The sequence below is a fragment of the Schistocerca nitens genome, chromosome 4, assembly GCF_023898315.1.
Source record: "Schistocerca nitens isolate TAMUIC-IGC-003100 chromosome 4, iqSchNite1.1, whole genome shotgun sequence".
NCBI classification, from domain to species: Eukaryota; Metazoa; Arthropoda; class Insecta; order Orthoptera; family Acrididae; genus Schistocerca; species Schistocerca nitens.
Genome location: NC_064617.1, coordinates 644,473,067 through 644,487,075, shown reverse-complemented (window position 1 = coordinate 644,487,075; position 14,009 = coordinate 644,473,067). Strand labels below are relative to the sequence as shown.

The following is a 14,009-nucleotide window of genomic DNA, read 5'->3' as shown; positions in this document are numbered from 1 at the left end:
GGCAGTGGAGTCACCGTCACAGGCCATCACAGCAGCGAGAAGGCACTCAGTGTATGGAGCAAAAGCTACTCGTTACTTGCAGAGAAAATTCTTAAACTTTAAGAATTTATTTACCTCAGTGGGCAACTCTGCAAATACTGTTTCCTGTGTAGAGCTGTCCACCTGATGTGTTAATCACTCACTCATAATAAACGAGTTCAGGAACGTAGGACAGAAATGCTTTTTATGCCTCTGTGAACTTAACTGTGGTGGGGGGGGGAGGGGGGTTAAAGGGGAAAGAACATGTTTTTGATTCTGAGCCAGTGTTGTTTCTCACCCTGAGAGATTAATAACAAATCTGAATGCGTCGGATGCCAACCAGCGAATTTGGATAGGTGATGTCGTCCAACGACTGTATGCACAACATTATCATCATCAGCATCATCTGACTTGCATTCTTTCAGGCCTTATACATGAGTAGGCATATTGGGATTCTACCTCTCACATTTACTGATATCCTGATGGCTCATGGGGAGTTCAATACCATCATGCTTATAATTCCCAAAAATATCCATTTGATATTTACTGACATGCTGTGCCTTTGTCTTAGAACTTCTTGCACAAGCCAGAAGTGACTAAGCAAAGCAACAGCCGTCATTATTTGGACATTATAAGCACCCTGTGTATCAGATACATCCTTCAGAAGAGGAATGTAGGATGAACCCGCCATGTACTGGAACAGACACATACATGTGAACGTCTAGATACAGGACTTTGCTCATAGCTTTCCCAGAATCTCTTCCTTAAAATTGAGACATTCAGGCCTGTAATGAGACGCTCAAACCACTCGGCAGTTGAGGCACCCCACGATATCATGCCACTATCACTCCAGTTACGTATAACAATGTTTTCAGAGACACCCTCCAAAGGGGAGAGAGAACTTGCAGCATATCATAGTGCTACGCTTAATGGCGACATAATGCAGATTGTTCACAGTATTGAAAAGTTCCCTTTCCAAAGTATATAGGCAGGCAAGGACCAAATTTCGGTATCTGACCTTGTCATCAAATTGGGTAAATAATATAGTATCCCTAAAAGCATCTCGAGATACTGAGTATGACAGTTCTTGTGATCATCTTCATCCTTCCTATAAGAATGGACAGAGAGGCGGCTGACGGCTGAGAGACGATCTTCACTGAAACTACAAAGGCTCCATTCAAATGGCGTGGAAATCCGTGAGAGCATTGCTGCTTGCAATGGCCCACGTACTGGCGAAGTTGTCGGTACCAGCCGCTGTAGTCTGGACTTGTTCTTTGTTGCACGACTGGAGCTGGGGTTGTGGATGTCGTCGGCGTTGGCTATGTTGCGGCCACTGGCACTCCAGTGCAGATAATGCCATTCTTAGCGATCAGGAAGGTCATAATGTGGATGCAGGCAATGGGGGTGCAGACAGTGCGGCATTTCTGAAAAACAAAAAAAAACCATACAGCACGAGGGTCTCTAAGAATCACACGAAAAAGTTTATTCACATATTCTTCAGTTAAAACTCTGCCTCATCCGAAGAGCTCCATTTCAAATGTGATACACATCCATGAATCTCATTCAGGGCTATGCTCATGAATTCACCATGAGTGGTAAGGCTCTGTGTCTGTGCGGTCAAATCATCATCATCAGGGTCCTGAGCAAGCAGTAAAGGAAACAAAAGAAAAATTCGGAGTAGGAATTAAAATCCATGGAGAAGAAATAAAAACTTTGAGGTTCGCCGATGACATTGTAATTTTGTCAAAGACAGCAAAGGACCTGGAAGAGCAGCTGAACGAATGGACAGTGTCTTGAAAGGTGAATATAAGATGAACATCAACAAAAGCAAAACGAGGATAATGGAATGTAGTCGAATTGAGTTGGGTGATGCTGAGGGAATTAGATTAGGAAATGAGACGCTTAAAGCAGTAAACGAGTTTTGCTATTTGGGGAGCAAAATAACTGATGATGGTCGAAGTAGAGAGGATATAAAATGCAGACTGGCAATGGCAAGGAAAGCGTTTCTGAAGAAGAGAAATTTGTTAACATCAAGTATAGATTTAAGTGTCAGGAAGTCGTTTCTGAAACTATTTGTATGGAGTGTGGCCATGTATGGAAATGAAACGTGGGCGATAAATAGTTTAGACAAGAAGAGAATAGAAGCTTTCGAAATGTGGTGCTACAGAAGAATGCTGAAGATTAGATGGGTAGATCACATAACTAATGAGGAGGTATTGAACATAATTGGGAAGAAGAGAAATTTGTGGCACAACTTGACTAAAAGAAGGGATCGCTTGGTAGGACATATTCTGAGGCATCAATGGATCACTAGTTTAGTATTAGAGGGCAGCGTGGAGAGTAAAAATCGTAGAGGGAGACCAAGAGATGAATACACTAAGCAGATTCAGAAGGCTCAAATGGCTCTGAGCACTATGGGACTTAACATCTGTGGTCATCAGTCCCCTAGAACTTAGAACTACTTAAACCTAACTAACCTAAGGACATCACACACATCCATGCCCGAGGCAGGATTCGAACCTGCGACCGTAGCAGTCTCGCGGTTCCGGACTGAGCGCCTAGAACCGCTGATTCAGAAGGATGTAGGTTGCAGTAAGTACTGGGAGATGAAGAAGCTTGCACAGGATAAAGTAGCGTGAAGAGCTGCATCAAACCAGTCTTTGGACTGAAGACCACAACAACAAACAACAGGGTCCTGAGATGGTGTGACCTGGCTCACAGTGATTTAATGACCCATGGCGTATCACATGCCTTTTGTCTCACTCACTACAACAAAATACACTACATTTGTTGAGTATACATGAAAACAACAGCACTCGCCAGGGATACACATATAGAGATAGATATATCTGTATATGAGTATATAACCTACTCTGCAAAACTTAAGGACAAGATGGATAAAGTAATATGCTATATTAATTATTCAGTGGAGCTGAATGAAAGCAAGGTAGTATGATACCAGAGATCTTCCCGTCGTGCACAGAAAGTTTGAGGTCATTGTGACTGTAGCGCGAAATGGGGCTGGCCCCGCAAAACGTGGCAGCTGAAGGAATGGGAGAAGACTGTGTGTGTCAATCTCCAAGGAGTTACAATTCTCTATCGCGGTGTTCAATAGAGCATGGGCCGGAGGCATCTGTATGACCTCACATAGGGAAGGATCGCAGGGAAACTGGAATAAGGACGAAGTGTGGCGTATGTTGCACATGAGTTTGGTACTGCTTGCAGCATTGTTTCTCAACAGTTTATTTATTTCCGTAACCTCGGAATAAAAATGTGACTAACCTCTCAGTAAAATTGTGGCTCACATATAACCTTTCAATAATCAGCTGGTAAATCTGGACGTCAGCAATGCTGCGTCATGGCCCTGAAAAGTTATTATGAATAAACTGAAAATTCTTACCTCAGTTATGTCGCCGGATAACGCGTATACAGGGTGAGTCACCTAACATTACCGCTGGATATATTTCGTAAAGCGCATCAAATACTGACGAATCGATTCCACAGACCGAACGTGAGGACGCATAAATTGGCCAGCCCGTTCTCCTGATCTTACACCTCTGGACTTCTTTCTGTGGGGTACGTTAAAGGAGAATGTGTACCGTGATGTGCCTACAACCCCAGAGGATATGAAACAACGTATTGTGGCAGCCTGCGGCGACATTACACCAGATGTACTGCGGTGTGTACGACATTCATTACGCCAGAGATTGCAATTGTGTGCAGCAAATGCTGGCCACCACATTGAACATCTATAGGCCTGACATGTCGGGACACACTCTATTCCACTACGTAATTGAAAACGGAAACCACGTGTGTACGTGTACTTCACCCCTCATGGTAATGTACATGTGCGTCAGTGAAAAAGACCAATAAAAAGGTGTTAGCATGTGGACGTAATGTGCTGTTCCAGTCTCTTCTGTACCTAAGGTCCATCACCGTTCCCTTTGGATCCCTACGTAATTCGGTGCTCTCCGATACACACGATCGAACAGCGGAGGAGTGGTACTCAAGTGTCAACTTTAGGTTACAATATCTCCGGATGTAATTAACATTTTACAATGCAACAAACGGCACTGATTACGTATTTGTTTATATGTTCAGATGTGCTAACAAAACTAACGTAGTTCCATTTAAAAAAACGTAGGTTTGTGTTAAAAAACATACTTCCGTGCATTTTTGTATGGTTTGTATTAAACAATTACGCTAGCCCCTCTCCTCACGTTCGGTCTGTGGAATCGGTTCGTCAGTATTTGATGTGGTTTACGAAATATATCCAGCGGTAACGTTAGGTGACTCACCCTGTATATCTGCTCCTATAAGACATTTTTCTGGCACAGCCCAGTGCAGTGCTGGCCACTAGATCTGTTATGTATAAAAAGAAACAACCGATGTTTCTTTACGATAATAGGGATGACCATAGATAGGAGAAATTAGTAAAATCTTTAAATTCAGATGAATGATTATCAAAAGTTATCTTTATAAGAAAGACTATTACTGAAAGATTTTTTAAAAACATTTACATGGGACTTGATATAATAATAGTACAAAATCAGTTGTTACAAATTACATATGCTCGCGGCTGCTTTTACCTTATACTACATCGCTCAGGCACGACCGACCCAACCGCCCGACTGCGAGCTACTACCACTACTGCTGCCGACACTGCTCTCTGGTCTGCGATTCTATTGTTTGTAGCTTACATATCGCAGGCAGCGCGTGAGCAATCCATCGAAGTTACATCCGCTCGAGTGCGCTAGCAATAAATTCCTCAGTCATGGACCTCTTACAAGGTGCATGGTGCGGGGGGGGGGGGGGGGGGGGTTCTGAACAACCAAACAACAGGCGCTCTGCTACCCAAGGGAGAGGAGGTGCTCAATCACGGTCAACTACAGCAGCAGATGACCGTTACATCGCGCAACGAGCGCAATTACAACCACATTTAACAAGACCGTAACACACACAATTTCACGCTCCACAGTGGCACAGCGACTGCACAGAGGTGGTCTCTTTGCCTCATGACCAGTACTTTGTGTCCCATTTACACCTGCACATCGGTAGCACCGTTTTCGATCGTTACAAGCGTTAGGGATTGGATCAACGAGGACTGAGGTCTTTCCGGATGGGAGTAGATTCAGTCTGATTAGTGATGTGTGTGTGTGTGTGTATGTGTGGGTATGTGTGTGTGGTGTGAAATCTTATCAGACTCAACTGCTAAGGTCATCATTCCCTAAGCTTACACACTACTTAACCTAAATTATCCTAAAGACAAACACACACACCCATGCCCGAGGGAGGACTCTAACCTCCTCCAGGACCAGCCGCACAGTCCATGACTGCAGCGCCTGAGACCGCTCGGCTAATCCCGCGCGGCCCTGATTAGTGAATCTGGACGTACCCTCCCTCACATGACCATCCACTCTGCTGTCTGATTCAAACCAGACAATGTGGCCCTGACTACAGCCACTTACTCTTTAGACAGTTTCAGTAGTTGTTTGAGCTACACTCCATTCTACCAATGTTCATCTTATAATATGCAGCATCCACCTCGTCCAACGTTCCTAAACATATCTTGCCTACAAAATTAAGCAATCCTCTTTTCTGTCGCATCTGCACCGTGTAAACTAATGTAGTTGGGACTTCATTTTTTGCAGTCTTCCTACATTGCATGTGACCCAGTTAATCAACATATTTCATTCAATTTTGCTGATACTTATGCGCTCTAGTTTATTTCTACTATAATGCGTTTGGCTAATAGCTAACGGCTGCCAAGTTCACTATCTACATCTATGGCCATACTCCAAAGCCACTTGACCGTGTTTGGAGGAGGGTACTTGTGATTTCACCTTCCGTATTGGGAGAATGATTGTCGGTAAGCCTCTGTGTTAGCCCTTATTTCTCGAATTTTCTCATAGTAGTCATTTTGCGAGATGTATGTTGGAGGAAGTAACATGTTTTCAGACTCTTCCCAGAAAGCCGGCCGGTGTGGCCGTGCGGTTCTAGGCGCTACAGTCTGGAACCGCGTGACCGCTACGGTCGCAGGTTCGAATCCTGCCTCGGGCATGGATGTGTGTGATGTCCTTAGGTTAGTTAGGTTTTAGTAGTTCTAAGTTCTAGGGGACTGATGACCACAGATGTTAAGTCCCATAGTGCTCAGAGCCATTTGAACCATTTGAACTTCCCAGAAAGTATTCTCTAGAAATTTCACTGCTAAACCTCTACGTGATACACAATGCCTCTCTTGTACCGCCTGCCAATGGATTTTGTTGAACATCACTGTATTTACTTCGTGGATGTATTACATTTCCTTAAGATTCGTTCTATGAATCTCAGTCTGGCATATTCTTTTCCTACTATTTATTTATGTGGTTATTCCACTCAAGGTTGCTCTGGTTACGTACTACTAGGTATTTTACGACAGATACTGTTTCCAGCAATTGTCATCAATAGTGTAGATGTAGAGTAGTGGATTTATTTTCCTATCTAAGCACAATATGTTATATTTATTTACGTTTAGGCTCAACTGCCAGCGCCTGCATCATTTATTAATCCTCTGTAGGCCATTTTGCGAACCTATACTGTCGCCTAACGTTGCTTCTTTCTTACAGACAATAGCACCACCAGCGAACAATCTTAGAACTACCGACGCTTTCTACTAAACCGTTTATATACGTTGTAAACAGTAACGGTCCTATCACACGTCCTTGGGGCACTCTGTAAATCTGGAGATCTTGCTCCGGTAAGAGCGATGTATTGAGTTATATCTGCAAGGAAGTATTGAATCCAGTCGCAGAGCTGGTCCGATACCCGGTAACCTTGTTTTTGGTTTCATTAAACGGCAGTGCGGGACGGCGTCAGATGTCTTCGTGAAGTCAAGGAACACGGCACCCACCTGCGTGCCGTTGTCTACAGCGCTGTTAATCCTATGAACGAACAAAGAGAGACGAGTTTCGCAAGATCTCTGTTTGAGGAATCCGTGTTCATTTTCATAGGGGAGATTCTCATTCTCCAAAAACGTCATAGTTCTTGAGTATAAAATATATTTCATAATTATAAAATACATTAACGTCAACGATACAGGCCTATAATTATGCGCATGTGCATCTGTCCGCCCTGTCTTGATAACGGAAATAACGTGCGCTTTTTTCCAGTTGTTAGGAACCCTTTGTTGCCCAGCGAACTACGGTAAACTGCCGCTAGAAGGAGAGCAGGTTCTTTCATATAATATTTGTAGAATCTTACAGGTATTCATCTCGTCCTGATGCCTTTCCACTATTAAACGTTTGTAGTTGCTTGTCTACTCCCCAATCGGTTATCTCAATATCTGTCATTCTGAAGTTTGTACGGTGATTGGAAGGAGAGAGCATATTACGATCTTCCGCGGTGAAACAATTTCGGAAGACCCAATTCAGTATTTAAGCCTTCCATTTTATCATTCTTTTCGATGTCTGTGTTGTCACTGAGTGACTGAATAGACGATTTCGAACCGCTTACTGTTTTACGTAAGAGCAAAACCTCTTAGTATTGTCAGCCAGATCAGTTGACAAAATTTTGCTTTCAGAGTCATTGAAAGCTTCCCTCAATGCTCTCCTTGCGCTTATTTTCGCTTCTTTGAGCTTTTGGCTGTCAGCTCCTCTCCAATCTGTAACGAAACACTTTTTGTTTACGTACCATTTATCTAAATCGGCTGTTGAGCCACTATGGGGCTTTCCCATCCCTTAAGTCCTTGCTCGGAATATATTTGTCTAAGGTATATTGAACAATGCATTTGATTTTTTTTTCTTACATTTATGCTCCACATCATCGTCTTCAGTAATGAAGTTTTGGTGTTGACTATTCAGATATTCTGCAACTTATCTCCTGTCACTCTTTTTAGCACAAATATTTTCCTACGTTTCTTAACATTCCTTGTAATATCCGTAGTCATAATTCGCTTTCCTTCCACGCGTTGTATAAGATGGATATCTCTCACTTGACAGTTGCTTTGGTCAGTTATGCCATTTTAAATTAATTTCGTCCAGCTCGTTCCATTCTTTCTTCCGGTAGTACTCAGATACCGCAACCTTATATTGCTGATGGTCTTTTCGAGGATCCATTTGTACTACAAACTTTCATTGTTCCATTTGTCCTATCTCACCTTCAGGTATCGTCAAACACAGAGTGTCCCAGCCATTCATCTCTAAACGTCATGTCAAACAATTACAGAGGGCAGTCTTTTGAGGAATTCCATTCCTACTAAACCATTGTAAGGGATGTCTGGTTCCATTCTCAGAACGTGGAATTTGTGGTCTCCTAACACATTTCCGGTAATCCTTAAAGTCAACTTTGCCGTACCAAGCATGTATTAACCCTTTTAATCTTTGTACCTCATGACTATTAATTGGTTTACACGTGGTCACAGCTTCTTCTTTAATTAAAGTAATATGTTCCCCTGTATCTATTAAGAAATTCATCTATTTCTCGAATTCTTTGCAGTCTCCTGTCATTGTGTCGTTTTCGACTTCGTAGTCTAGTACCCTAACATTATGCCACTTCACTGTGGTAACGTGTGACTGCTGCACATACCACCTCCTTATTTCCCAATCTTTCTCCCCAGACTTTTCCCGAGTTTTTCCTTATACTGGTGCGCTGTATGTCTGCACTTGTACATATGATTTGGGATTCCGACAGTCATTTGCCTTACGTCCACGCGTCTGACATTTCTCTGTTTCGTACACTTTGCATCTGTATGCCCTGTCTCATCACAGTGGTAACAGAAATCTTGAAATTTCCTTGCTTCCTCCACCCTGATGGGTGTCTCCACCAATTTTATTTTCGTGTCCTACCAGTGGTTATTGCAATATCTGGATGTAGGCTGTGGTTTCCCATAGTTGTAACGCTTTGTATCCCACATCTGTGTATTACTACCCAGGCAATGTGTTCCGATAGGAACTTGATCTTTCTCTTTCACACACATTATCGCACTTGTAGTGCTGTGTCAACTGCACCAGTTAGACCAATGTCTTCGCCTTTATTATGAACAGTGGTCTTGTTCTATCGTTTCCCACTCCCTGAATAAAATATTCGGGTCCTAGTGCACAAACCGATTCCACCTCGCCCTTTTAATTGCACTTTTTCAATCACCCGCATTACGGAACTCTGAATGATTTGAATAGCTCATGTATCTTACTTCGTATGAGACTATTACTTCTCCTGAATGTTGTCCAGTACGAACTATTCTACAAGCGTAACTTTCTGGGGTAAAGCCTCTCACTTCCTTAGTTGTTCTTACTTCCGTTTTAAGCATTATGTCCTTAAAGCATACCTCGAACCCTGATACTGTCTGTCTGAAGTTGTTGTTGTTGTGGTCTTCAGTCCTGAGACTGGTTTGATGCAGCACTCCATGCTACTCTATCCTGTGCAAACTTCTTCATCTCCCAGTACCTACTGCAACCTACATCCTTCTGAATCTGCTTAGTGTATTCATCTCTTGGTCTCCCTCTACGATTTTTACCCTCCACGGTGCCCTCCAATGCTAAATTTGTGATCCCTTGATGCCTCAAAACATGTCCTACCAACCGATCCCTTCTTCTAGTCAAGTTGTGCCACAAACTTCTCTTCTCCCCAATCCTATTCAATACCTCCTCATTAGTTACGTGATCTACCCACCTTATCTTCAGCATTCTTCTGTAGCACCACATTTCGAAAGCTTCTATTCTCTTCTTGTCCAAACTAGTTATCGACCATGTTTCACTTCCATACATGGCTACACTCCATACAAATACTTTCAGAAACGACTTCCTGACACTTAAATCTATACTCGATGTTAACAAATTTCTCTTCTTGAGAAACGCTTTCCTTGCCATTGCCAGTCTACATTTTATATCCTCTCTACTTCGAACATCCTCAGTTATTTTACTCCCTAAATAGCAAAACTCCTTTACTACTTTAAGTGTCTCATTTCCTAATCTAATTCCCTCAGCATCACCCGACTTAATTTGACTACATTCCATTATCCTCGTTTTGCTTTTGTTGATGTTCATCTTATATCCTCCTTTCAAGACTGTCCATTCCGTTCAACTGCTCTTCCAAGTCCTTTGCTGTCTCTGACAGAATCACAATGTCATCGGCGAACCTCAAAGTTTTTATTTCTTCTCCATGGATTTTAATACCTACTCCGAATTTTTCTTTTGTTTCCTTTACTGCTTGCTCAATATACAGATTGAATAACATCGGGGAGAGGCTACAACCCTGTCTCACTCCTTTCCCAACCACTGCTTCCCTTTCATGCCCCTCGACTCTTATAACTGCCATCTGGTTTCTGTACAAATTGTAAATAGCCTTTCGCTCCCTGTATTTGACCCCTGCCACCTTCAGAATTTGAAAGAGAGTATTCCAGTCAACACTGTCAAAAGCTTTCTCTAAGTCTACAAATGCTAGAAACGTAGGTTTGCCTTTTCTTAATCTTTCTTCTAAGATAAGTCGTAAGGTCAGTATTGCCTCACGTGTTCCAACATTTCTACGGAATCTGTTTGAAGTATACGTTTAAATAATCAAAGCTGTAATTGTCTCGGCATTTTGCACAAATTTACCACTTCCCAGATGTTGTTTACAGTCAAATGCTGTGATATTAGGAACAGTGTTATGTGTTTATAACCCAGTCAACAAAGTACTTCAATCCCCTTTACTTAACTCGACTGAGGAAAAGGAATTTGTACATAGTACCGACGACCGACCTTTCCAAGTCATATTGTATGACTCCAGTTCTTGTGATCTACTGACAAACTGCTATCCGCAATTATTGTTTTTATATCTTCTTCTTGTTTGTAGCTCTCAGGATGAACATGAGACATAGGTGTCTACACGGATATACACTCAAGTTCTGGTAGCATTGAAAATTGTAAAATGTGTTGTTACCGGTAAAGTATCGGTGTAGTTCAAGTTCTTCCTCAACGTCTAAATTTATGATTCTGTATTCAATAGATAGTAGGCAAAAACACGCCACGATAACTTGGAATAGAAAACTTTCGACGACTTTAAGTAGATAAATATCTGTAAGTGGTCTGATGGACAATAGAGCTAGCAGCATTTTTAAATGAGTAATCACAGCTCTTTCCTGTGCCATTTTAAGTGCAGACCTTTCCCAATAGAAATGGCTCTGAGCACTATGGGACTTAACATCTGAGGTCATCAGCCCCCTAGAACTTAGAACTGCTTAAACCTAACTAACGTAAGGACATCACACACATCCATGCCCGAGGCATGATTCGGACCTGCGACCGTAGCAGTCGCGTGGTTTCAGGCTGAAGCGCCTAGAACCGCTCGGCCACACCGGCCGGCTTTCCCAATAGACACAGATTCCATATACTTATGTTTTTTTGCTTCGACAAGCTACTGCTATACGTCTTCCACATTTTTAACTGTTCTTGCGATAGCTGCAGCGCAAATGGCTAAAGAGCCAATAGTTGAAAGTCCTGCCAGACCTGAAATTATGAAGGGGAGGATTCCACTCAATGTGGAGGGCAACTGTAGGACTCTATGTGTTTTAGTTTTCCTTTTGAGGCTCCTTTAGTTGCCGCCAATGATAACAGAATGCATTTTGTTAAACACGATGATATGTCCTTCCTAATTTTCTTCTTCGTATTCTTCATTCTAAGTGTACAGCGATCTGCATTCGTAATTCAAACGAAATTTAACTCCACACCTAATTCAAGTTTTGCGCACATTACTTTATCTCCTACAGGCGCAGTGGTTATGCTGGCCAAAACCGATATCCCATCTTGCACTTATTTCTTTGGGTCTGTCAGCTAAAATTCTATCTACAGTGTGATTTCCTAGGGGATCCTTATCTGGTAGCACGCGTTATCATGTTATCTGCAGGCCTCATCTAAAACCTTGATTCCCTTTTCACGCTGCCCGAGTTGTCTTTCAAGCATTATTCCCAGCCCACAATAGTGGAGATGTGAAGTTCTGTAGGTAACTTGTTGAGAATACCACTATCTACGCTGATGCGCATTCTATCATAAATGTTATGTTACGACGCTGTTTGAGATTCGTCCACCTTATCATACAGCAAATCATTGGCATCTTCCCAACTATTTTTCGATGAAGGGAAACCAAGCCATGTAACAAGGGCCTTATTCCCCCATCGTCTTATGACACATTGTATAAGAAAGACGTCTGGTTCCCTACTTCTCTGTAATTCTTCTGTGGAAAAACTACCAGCTATTTCGCTGCTGTTGCTATCCTTTAAGATGTAAATTCCAGAGTTTATTCGCTGCACCTTCGAAACTGGAAATATCTCCATCGTCCAGTATGGTACATATGATTTCTCAAAGGTGGCCTTGTATTTTAAAATATGTACTAAAGCACGCACATTTAATTTCTGTTTGGGTGAATCTACCATTTTAATATGACTGCACTCTGCATTTAGAAGCTATTATCATGAATGTCAACCGGTGTCGTTCTTATTGTTCACTACATGGTCAGGTCTTATAAGTCAAAGATTCATTGAAGGCTATCAGTCAGTTTATATGAACCATAAAAGTTAAAACTCACCCACACTCGTAATTTTTTTCGTTCAATGCATATATTCCACAATACTTGCATTCAAATGAGAGAATGTCAAGTAGTGATATATTCAGTATCATTCCATTACTGCCGTGCAATATGTATTATAAAACTCTCCAGCTTGATCTGCCTGAAAATTGTGTGGGACACAATTGGTTCCCATCTGCACCAATTGATCAAACACCTGTGCAGCTGCCTTCCCTATAGTTGTTCACACAGGAATCTCGTAGCAAATTTCAAGTCAGTATCAGTAACGATTAAAATGTATTTGAAACCTTTTCTGTCGTGAATATAGCCCCATATACACAAGATCTGCCTGCTGTAAATGATCCAAACCTCGGATTATAAAGTGCCTGCGCAGAAATGTGTTGTATGCTTGTTTATGGAGCTCTTGAAGTAGTATCTCAATAATCAAGCAGTAAGACATCTTTATCAAAACTCTGAAATTATTAAAATTATGTCGTTCGAATGAGCTGTATTCCCAACTGGGGCTGATGCTGTGGGCAGTCATAACCATTCAAGTATTTCGTTGGGGTCACTGCAGTAGAAGTATTACGCAGATCGATTGTTAATTTTCTTATTCTGAATGCCAGGTACGCCCTTTAACACTCCATATCTTTTATTTACCCAACTATCGTTGTAATGGTTCAAATGGTTCAAATGGCTCTGAGCACTATGGGACTCAACTGCTGAGGTCATTAGTCCCCTAGAACTTAGAACTAGTTAAACCTAACTAACCTAAGGACATCACAAACACCCATGCCCGAGGCAGGATTCGAACCTGCGACCGTAGCGGTCCTGCGGTTCCAGACTGCAGCGCCCTTAACCGCACGGCCACTTCGGCCGGCTTATCGTTGTAATGTTTAATGAAATCAGCAGTAGCATCTTCAGAGTCTTTGTCTTTGAGATTCATTTGGGAGATTCTGTAACAGGCCTGAACGTTTCTCTGGGTGATTGGTCTCATTGCAAATGCCCTATCTTCAGCGGTCACAGTTTCTTCAGGATAGCTTTGTACATTTCAATGACCTTATGTTCTGTTGAATGTAGCTATATACTAAGCACACTGCAACAGTATACAACGTACATGCACTCTCATTTGCTTTCTTTTCAATTACATTAATTCTTTCGTTCAATTCATTAACTTCAAAATGGCCTGAGAAAGAGTATTTACTTCCCTGATACTTTTGCTGAGTGCTCCATGTATGACTATGAATACTGTTTTCGCTCATCTGAATATTCATGTCAGTATAAATACGAATGTTGAAATTTCCATTGGTATCAATCGTCATTCAATTGCCCAGTTGTATCGGTTGTCAAAGAATGCTGTACTATGAATGACTCCAGCAATCGTCGCAAAAAGTTGTAAATTCATCGAATGTGATGTTAGTTCTACATTTATCTAGTAATTACACTCCTGGAAATGGAAAAAAGGACACATTGACACC

General features: G+C 41.9%; 1 long non-coding RNA gene across 1 annotated transcript in view; it reads right to left on the bottom strand.

Moving 5' to 3' along the window:
- Window positions 1-788: 788 nt before the first annotated feature.
- The window catches only part of LOC126253166 (uncharacterized), a 56,888-nt gene continuing 43,667 nt past the window's right edge, over window positions 789-14,009 (bottom strand). Inside the window, exon 3 of the long non-coding RNA XR_007545913.1 lies at window positions 789-1,442. This is a non-coding gene — a long non-coding RNA (uncharacterized LOC126253166). The remainder of the gene's footprint in view (window positions 1,443-14,009) is intronic.